This window comes from Equus caballus, chromosome 20 (genome assembly GCF_041296265.1).
Source record: "Equus caballus isolate H_3958 breed thoroughbred chromosome 20, TB-T2T, whole genome shotgun sequence".
Taxonomy (NCBI): domain Eukaryota; kingdom Metazoa; phylum Chordata; class Mammalia; order Perissodactyla; family Equidae; genus Equus; species Equus caballus.
In genome coordinates, this window is record NC_091703.1 from 46841920 (window position 1) to 46850950 (window position 9031).

At 47.6% G+C, this 9031-nt stretch overlaps 1 long non-coding RNA gene across 1 annotated transcript; it reads right to left on the minus strand.

The window, feature by feature from the left end:
- Nucleotides 1–4786: 4786 nt before the first annotated feature.
- LOC102147349 (uncharacterized) lies at nucleotides 4787–7638 on the minus strand. The gene is made up of 4 exons (XR_011429773.1): nucleotides 7336–7638; nucleotides 6735–6822; nucleotides 5737–5853; nucleotides 4787–5443 (listed from the first exon to the last, which is right to left on the minus strand). It is a non-coding gene; the product is annotated as an uncharacterized lncRNA (long non-coding RNA).
- Nucleotides 7639–9031: the final 1393 nt, after the last annotated feature.

A 9031-nucleotide genomic window follows, 5' to 3' on the forward strand; every position in this document is an offset into this window, starting at 1 on the left:
GATGCCAGAGCGCCTCTCCCTAGCCGTGAGCAGCGGCTCTCAGGGAGCCCCAGGGAGGCAGCGATGTGGAGGGGTAAGAAGGAGAATCTGGGAACCAATTCTGATGTTTCAATCAGCTTTCACAAAATTTATTGCTTTAATGCCCAAAGCACTCTGGGAGTTGTTTCTATTTGCTCTGTATAAATTTACCGGCTGGGAGGCAAGAAACAGATGGTGAAAATAGATAAACTCAGACAGCAGGATTTCGGTTCCCCAAAACCTGCCTCCCAAAAGTGATCATAAGGTCTTGTGCCCTGGCTTCTGCTCTTGAGGCAGATAATTAGGGATCCAGTTCCAGCTCAGCCATTTTCTACCTGGATGGCCCTGGGCAAGTCCTCCCACCGCTTTGAGCTTTGTTCTCTTCAGCAGTTGCATGTGGGCTGTGTAAGGATCGAAGCTAATGTATGTACCTGGTTCTATGCCAGCCGCGTCATCAGTGATCAAGAAATGGTGACTGTTAATATCGGTCTGAGCAATGATAGTAAGCACTAACCCGGTGCTTACCCAGTATCAGGAGTCCTCTTCAGCAATTTACACACCACGATCTGTTAATTCCCTTGGCCCATTTCACAGATGAGGAAACTGATGTACAAAGTGGCTCTGTAGAGTGCAGGGAGGTTCGATATCTTGCTCGTGTGTGGCAGAGCTGGGATTTGAACCAGGCAGGCAGGCTCCAGAGTCCCTGGTTGGTCTACTGCCTCTGTCTACAGATAGAATTTCTATCAAGGCTAGAAATAAACCCTGTCCTTCCTTGCCCTAGTAAAACTTGTGACGTTGACACAGTTTGCCATGGAGTCCCAATCCTCTCTCCCTGGGCTGTCCCTTTCCTTTTGTCATGGTCCAGGGACCCAGAAGCCTTCAATTTTTCTGTGTTTCTGCCCCTTGGCTCCTGTGTGCCTGGTGTGGTTCCAGGTTCTCTGATTATATCTTCTCATCACATCCTCCTGGCAGCTCTATGAGGATGACTATCCTCTCCCAATTTACAGATGGGAAGTGGTGCTTTTTGGATCCCCCAACATGGCCTCCCTTCCTCAAGGGTCCTGTTTTCTGGGGGAGAATGTTCTGGGTAAGGGAACAGCATGGGTGGAAACCCTGAGGCATCGTGGTCCTTTGGGGAGTCTCTGCAAGTATCTATGGTTGGCACACGGGGAGAGGAGGACCTGGGGAGGGACGAACCTGGACTGTCCTCTCTTTGCTCACCCCTGTCAATCCTCACATCGCCCTCCCATCAGTCCCTGATACATCTGTCCTGGTCACAAAGCCTTCTCATCAGCCTCTGGGTCTGCATTTGGGGTGGGTTAGGGAGACCAGCAGTCCCATGAATGGGGGTGAGGGGCCTTGGCCTTATTTCTCAGCCCATCCTCTGGGCTGCAGTGGATGTCACTCAATCTCTAGTGACACTGTGTCCTCAGCTATAAAATAGGTGTAGGTCGAAGAGTAGATGTCCCTCTGTTTGGTGAAGAGGGCAGCTGAGATAATGGGGAGGGGCTTCTTGGGAGAGGGGCGTTGTGTCCAGGAGGAGGCTGGGCTGCCTTGAAGCAACATGGAGGTGCCTGGAGACATGCTGGGCAGGAGATGGGTTGTCTCTGAAGGTGTGGACGATGCTGGCAGAGAAACAGAAGCGGCTATGCTCCCTCCTCACTCCTAATCTTGGGGCAACAAACTGAGCGAGTCCAAATCAGCCTCCATCTGGCTAGCTCTCGTCTGAACTCACTTCTGTGGGTTTCCTGCCTGGCTCTTCAGCAAGAACCATGAGGTCTTATGATACGCTTATCTTCTGCTCTCTGAGCATCTTTGCCTCAGTGAAGCTGGGTCTCCTACTCTAGAGTTGTTGTCCATAGACCCAAATTTTCCAGGAGACATCCAGTTGCCAGTCCTTTGCAGAAAAATCTACAGGTTCCATAATTTCCAAAATGTCCACAGCCGCCTCCATCTTCCCAGTCCTAAATGAACACAAGAGGCAGAGGCGGTGGCCCTGATCCTTGTGTCTTGGCTGGGTGAGGCCTGTGTCTCTGATTCAGAGGGACCCTGTGTCAGTGACTCTGTGTCCTAGAATTTCCAAGAAAGTCTTGATTTCAAACAGCCTGCTGTGTTGGGAGAACACATGTCAGGCCAGTGCCAGGCGAATGTGTCCTGATTTTTGTTTCAGAAAATATGGTCAGCATAACTGGGGAGAGAGAAATTGAAAAGGACAGTAATTGGAGCCTGGTCCTGGGCACGAGGTGGAAGCCACAGCGGCTCTGTTTCAGTTTGCTTAAGCAACTGTAGCTATCACAGCCTATCAGGGTGGAGGGGCCGTCAACGTCAAGGTCATCTGGTTCAGCCTCAGTCTTTCCATAAACATGTCCCAGCAGCTTTGAGCACTGGCTCAAAGTCAGACAGAGGCAGGCTTGAATCCCAGCTGTGCCCCTTCCTGACCGTGACCTTGGGCAAGATGCTTAACTTCAATCTCCACAGCTTGTAAACCTGGAAGAAGAATGTCACCTATGCCGCAGGGCTGTTCTTAGGGTTAAACACACAAAGGAATGGAAATTGATTAGCCCAGCACCTGGCTCAACAGTGGTTACTGTCCTCTTCCTCCTCCTCACCGTGTGGCCAGCACTGCGCGGGATGTGGGGACCCCAGAGTGAACAAGATGAAGTCCTGGTCTGTGGTAGACACTGCGCACGGCCTGCTCTTTATCCGATCTGTGTCCCGCCCTCCATCTCTCCTCCTCCTTCCCCCTCCCTCCTTCCCTCCCTACCTTCTTTCCTTGACGAACCCTGGTTTATTCAAGGTGGCAAAGTATCCTTCTAAAAACTACCATATCCCGATTGGTTTTTTGGCTAATAGAGGTGGTCATGTGATATTGTTTGGGCCAAAGAGCTGTAGATAGAAGTCATTGGATGGGGTCTAGCAAGACTCTTTAAAATGAGATGATGCTAGAGGTGGAGTAGCCACCTATGACGATGATGGGACAAGCATGATGACAAAAGCCACATGCTAAAGCAGAGCAGGAAGAGAGAGAAGAAATTGGGTCCTTAACAGCAGAGTCAGCAAAGTAGGACTCATATGTCAAACCCAGACTGCTATCTGTTTTTGTCAATAAAGCTTTATTGAAACACAGCCATGTCCATTCCTTTATGTATTATCTGAGGCTGCTTTCACATTACAATGGCAGAGTGGAGTAGTTGTGACTGAGACTGTGCAGCCTGCAAAGCCTAAACTATTTATGGTCTGACCTTTTCAGAAAAAGTTTGCCAACCTCTGCTTAATGGGATCAGTGTGTCTTGTGCCAGCTCTGGATTGCTTATCTCTGAGTGACTTAGTGATGGCAATGTAAATCTTTGCAAAATCATTTCATTTGGTGGGTGTTTTGCTTTCTGACTGTCCAGTGCAATAGTAAAACATGCACTGCCCTACAACAGGATTGCTTCCAGTTCTGCCAAGATGTTGCAAGCTTCTGCTGCAAGACTCCGGGGAGAGTGTATCTGTGAGGAGTGATAGGTTGCAAGCAAAAGAAATCCCCTCTAATTGATCAAAGCAGAAGGGAAATGTTTGGACAGACAAGGAAAGGTTTGAGAACTGGTCTGAAAAATGGCAGGTACTAGGCAGTTCGAGGAGTAAGAGGAATCAGTCTCTCCCTGAGGCTGGAGTTAGAATGAATGCTGGAGCTCTTGGCTATGGGAGAGCAGCACCTCCACTGACAGTCCCTTCAGACTTCCACGGGAGAGAGGTTCTTTCTGAAAAGGGGAATCAGGGTGCTATTGGAGTGTCAAAACAGGGAGGGTCCAGCACAGAGAGCAAAATCCTACCTCCAAAATAACCCAGCCATCACTATGCAGAGCTTGTTGGTCTCGCCCCCCCCCAACCCCCAAATCAATTTTTCCCTCCTTTTCCATGGTGATAGAAACCTCCAACTTTTTGCCAAGTTGCATGGCCACCCACAATGAGTTTCCTATGCAGCCAGGAGGCCATATGCCCATGTTCTTGTCATTGAGATGAGAGCAAAAGTGATGGACGCAACTTCTGGGATGTGAACTTAAAGGCCGTGCCCTTCCGCCTTCCTGCTTCTGGGAATATGGATGTGATGTTTCTCAGTCTTGGACCGTGTGGGTGAGGGCATCAACCTAGGGGAGAAGGCGCATCAAGGAGCCTGGATCCCTAACATCATGGTACCTTCAAACCAGTCCTGGACTTCTCACCTCCAGAAGGCATTTACCATGACAGAAAAGACACTTCTCTCTTGCTTAAGCCACTGTTAGTTCTGATCTGTTGTTCCTAACTGATACAATCATCACTTCCAGAAAGCAATTACTCATACTGAGCTGAGCGCTGAGTTCCGGTAGCTTCCGCCCAGTACATCTCCCCTCGGGACTGTGCACAACTTTTCTAAGTTCTCTTCCAAAGACAGTTCATCAACTATTTCCCAACAACCCCATCCAATCCGCACATCACCACTGTCTTTTCAGCTCTAGTTTCTCCTCCGTTCATGTCAGTCTCCTTTGGAAGTGCTCTGCTCTGTCTTCGTCCTCCATAGGCCTCACACCACATACACCCAGACCGAGCAAAGTGGCCATAGGAAGACTGTCACCTACTCCATTTCAGATTCTCCACTTCACAGTTTCTCAACCGGCTTTTATAAATGGCCAATGAATCAATATGCACCCTGAACTCTGTCATTTTAATCTTTTTCTGTAGCCCTGATAAAACACATAACATTGTATTAGTTTCCTATGGATGCTGGAACAAATTACTACAAATGCAGTGGCTTAAAACAACACACATTTATTATCTTACAGTTCTGGACGTCCAAAGTCTGAAACAGGTCTCGCCGGGCTACACTCAAGGTGACAGCAGGCTTGCGTTCTTTCCTGGAGGCTCCAGGGGAAAATCTATTCCTCTCCCCTTCCAGCTTGGCCACATTCCTTGCCGCCCACATTCCTTGGCTCGTGGTCCTCTTCTTCCATTTTCAAAGCCAGCAACGTTGGGCCAAGTCTTTTCATGCTGCCATCTCTCTGGTTCTGACTCTTCTTCTGCCTCACTCTTCCACTTTGAAGGACCCTTGTGGTTCCATAAGGAGCAAATCCAGGATGATTTCCCGATTTTAAGGTCAGCTGATTAGCCAGCTTGATTCCGTCTGCAGCCTTCATTTTCTTTGCCACGTAGCATAACATATTGACAGATTCCAAGGACATCTTTGGGGGGCCATTATTTTGTCTACTATGCGTATTGATGGTGGTGACTATGACTACCACTTATTGCGTCTTTCTCTGGGCCAGGCACTGAGCTAAGCGTTTTACACACAGTATCTTATTTAATCCCACAGCCCCGTGGTAGGCAGAATTCTAAGATGGCCCCCCAGAGTTCTGCCCGCTGGTATACACATCCTATGTAATTCCTTCCTCTTGAGAGTGGACAGGACCTGTGAATATGATAGAGTGCCATTCCTGTGATGAGGTTACATAATAAGACAAAGGTGGGGGTTTGTTAATGTCATGATTAGGTTATATAAGACTTCATTTCAGCTGACAGGGAAAGAGATTCTCTTGCTGGCCTTAAAGAGTGAACTGCCATGTTGCGAACGGCCAGTGGAGGTGGCCACATGGTGAGGAGCTGGGAGCACCCTCTAGGAGCCAAAAGCAGTCCCATCCAACAGCCAGCAAGAAAACGGGGACCTGAATCACACAGCTGCTGGGAGCTGAATTCTGCCAGCACCTGAATGAAGTTGGAAGCACATTCTTCCCCCGAGCGTCCAGATGAGAACGCAGACTGGCCAACACCTTGACTTCAGCCTTGCGAATCCCTGAGCAGAGGACCTCACCTGGATTCTACCTATAGAAACGGTGAGATAAGGAATGGGTTTAGGTTGCTGTCAGTGGTAATTGGTTATGAAGCAATATAAAACAAACACATCTCAATTTGAGAGAATTGAAGCTCAGAGAATTGAAGAGACCTGCCAAGGTCAGAGAGCTAATACGTGGCTGAGCTGGTATTCAAACTATGGTCCCTCTCCTGACCTGAATTTCTATCCGCTACTGCTTCCCAACTGATGAGCATGAACAATAGATTTGGTGTTATTTTTTACTGTTAGTTCCTTATTTGTGTATGATAGAAAGAATTTCTCTTGTGGCTTTTGGAAATGAAATTATGACTTTCCCTCTTATCTCTGCAGTGAGATCTCTCACCTCTTCTGCACCATTTGGGCATTTCTGAGCTTCTGCTGGGCTTCCCATTGTAAAGTGATGCTCTGTTTTTGAACACCATGGCACCAAAATTTAATTTCTAAACCAAGCTGGATGTGTGGCCAGATTTAAGGTAGAAATTTCATTGTTTCAACCAAACTTCAAATTGAGGAAAGTTACAAAGCAGTGCCAGGACTCACCAAGTGAGTCCACTTCGTGAGCAAGCCAATGTGTTGATCTAGAAGAGAGAAATATTGATATTTCACATATGTACATGACAGATGTGGGTCCTGTCGTAGGAGCCAAGCACAAATCAGTTGGAAAATGTTACTGAATTTTTAGTAGCTTTTCGTCTTTAGGAATTTTCTCTACCACAGATGTAAAAACCAGAACTGCCATGAACCACTTCTACATTCAAAAGGGGCTCTCCTGCTTGAAAGCTGGGAGCCCCTCCTGCTTAGGGGGTCATGTAAGCTCACTTCTGCCCCCACAGTCCGTAGCTGCTCCAAGAAGTACAAACATTCTCGTTACCTGGGCTCTTTGCTCTGTGCCATGAGCCTTTTCTCTTTGTAGGATGCTCCCATAAGCCTTTATGATACCAACAGCATCTCACAGTTTTCTAGAAGGGAGGTCAAATGAAGTTACTGGGTCATCCTGAGCGATATATGCTTTACATGTTGGGGTGATTAAGAAGCTTGTGGCAGAGCAAAACTCCTTAGCTGCTGACTGTTTAGCCCTGACAGACAATTAACCTGTCCTTGGGGGATGGTGACACTACAGCTAAGGTTCCTTGCTGGCTGGGTGGCCAGTCCTTGGTTAGAGAATGCCAGAATGCTTAGCAGAGAAATGGGCTAACACCACCCCAGGCAGGCAGCTCCTTCCAGTTTCTTAAATTTATCGAGGAAGAAGGCAGGAAGGGTGGATTCTCATCGTGGCTTTGACACCCGATAGTTGTGTGGCTTTGGGCAAGTCATTCTGCCCATGAGCTCCACGTTCTGGTGTACAATGTGGGTAATATCTTCCTCACAGCTCTGTGGGGAGGATCTTGTGGCACTCACAGGCCTGTATCAGTTTTCTGTTACTGCATAACAAATCACCATACACACAGTGGCTTAAAAAACAGATCTCTTACCTCAGTTTCTGTGGGTCAGGAGTCTGGGCACAGACTGGGTCCTCTGCGTAGGGTCTCACAAGGCTGCAATCAAGGTGTCGGTCGGGGCTCCACCTCATCTGAGGCTCGTCTGGGGAAGGATCACTTTTGTTAGCAGGATTCCGTTCCTTACAGCTTTAGGATGGAAGGCTTCTGTGTCTTGCTGGCTGTCAGCTGGAGTCCATCCTCAGCTCCTAGAGGCCGTCCTCAGTTCCTTGCCACATCACCTTCCAACAAAGGCAGCCACAACATGGCAGCTTGCTTCTTCAAAGCCAGCAAGAGAGTGAGAGATGCCAGCAAGGCAAGTGTTACAATCTCATGTGATATAATCATGTCATCACGTACACACAATCACTGTCACATTTGTCAGGTTCTACTGGTTAGAAGCAAGTCACAGGACCCACATTCAAGGGGTGGGGATCACACAAGGATGTGAACACCAGGAGGCAAAATCATGTAGGCCTCCTTAAGAGTCTGTCTGCCACAGCCCCCAAACTCCTTCAAACCAGGAAGTTTGTTCAAACACTGACCACCATTTCTTCCTGCTGAAGTCAAAGCCTGACACTTCTGATCATCGGGCCCTCCAGGGACACAGTCAGTAGTTGCCATAGCCCATTAATTTGCTCATTCACTCACTCAGCAACCAGGCAGAGAGTAGGACACTGACCTTTAGTCCCTTTCTCCTCACCTTCTCTTTCCTAAACTAATGTCAGTTAGAGTTGAGGGGCCTTAGGTCCAAGAATTTGGGGACAACATGAGAAAATGTATCTTTTGGAAATAGAAACTAGAATAAAATATATGCAGCTGTCCATCTTGAGAACAGCCTACCATCAGATGTAAGCTGAGGTTTGGGACAACATTAGAATCTTGAAGGAAGATAAAATCTAAAATATGGTTATTGTAAGATAAACTGTAATTGATCTCACATTAATTAAACAGACTCAAATGAAAAGAATTTTTTGGAAATTATTAAAGATTTCTTGTGGTAGATGATCTTATTGTTCCCAGTTATTTGCAGCTTGCCTATAAGAGGACTGTACATCTCTTCCTGTTGCTGTGGGTTCATTGTGCCCCCTTTGGGAGGAGTGTATCTTCTGGCTCCACTGTGGTTGGGCATTGCCACGTGACTTTCTTTGGCCAATGGAATATGATTAGGAAGTGGTGTACACCATATCTGATTGGAAGTTTTAAATGCCATTGTGACAGGGCCTGCCTGGTGGCATAGTGGTTAAGTTCGTGTGCTCTGCTGCAGCAGCCCGGGGTTCGCAGGTTCAGATCCCAGGCACGGACCCACACGCTGCTCATCAAACCATCCTGTGGCGGCGTTCCATATACAAAAGAGAGGAAGATTGGCACAGATATTCATTCAGCGACTACCTTCTTCAAGCAAAAGGACGGAGATTGGCAACAGATGTTAGCTCAGGGCCAATCTTCCTCACCAAAATAAATAAATAAATAAATAAATGCCATTGTGACTTTCCCTCTGCCACAAGAATGGCATGTTCCAGATGGAGGCTGCTCCTTCAGCGTGGGCCCTGGAATAAAGACATGTGGAGCAGAGCCACACCTGCAGGTACATAAAATGTGAATGAGAAGTAAACCTTGTCACTTTAAACCACTGAAATTTGGGGTTGTTTAATACCACACATAACTTGGTGAAAAGTGACAAAACACAGCA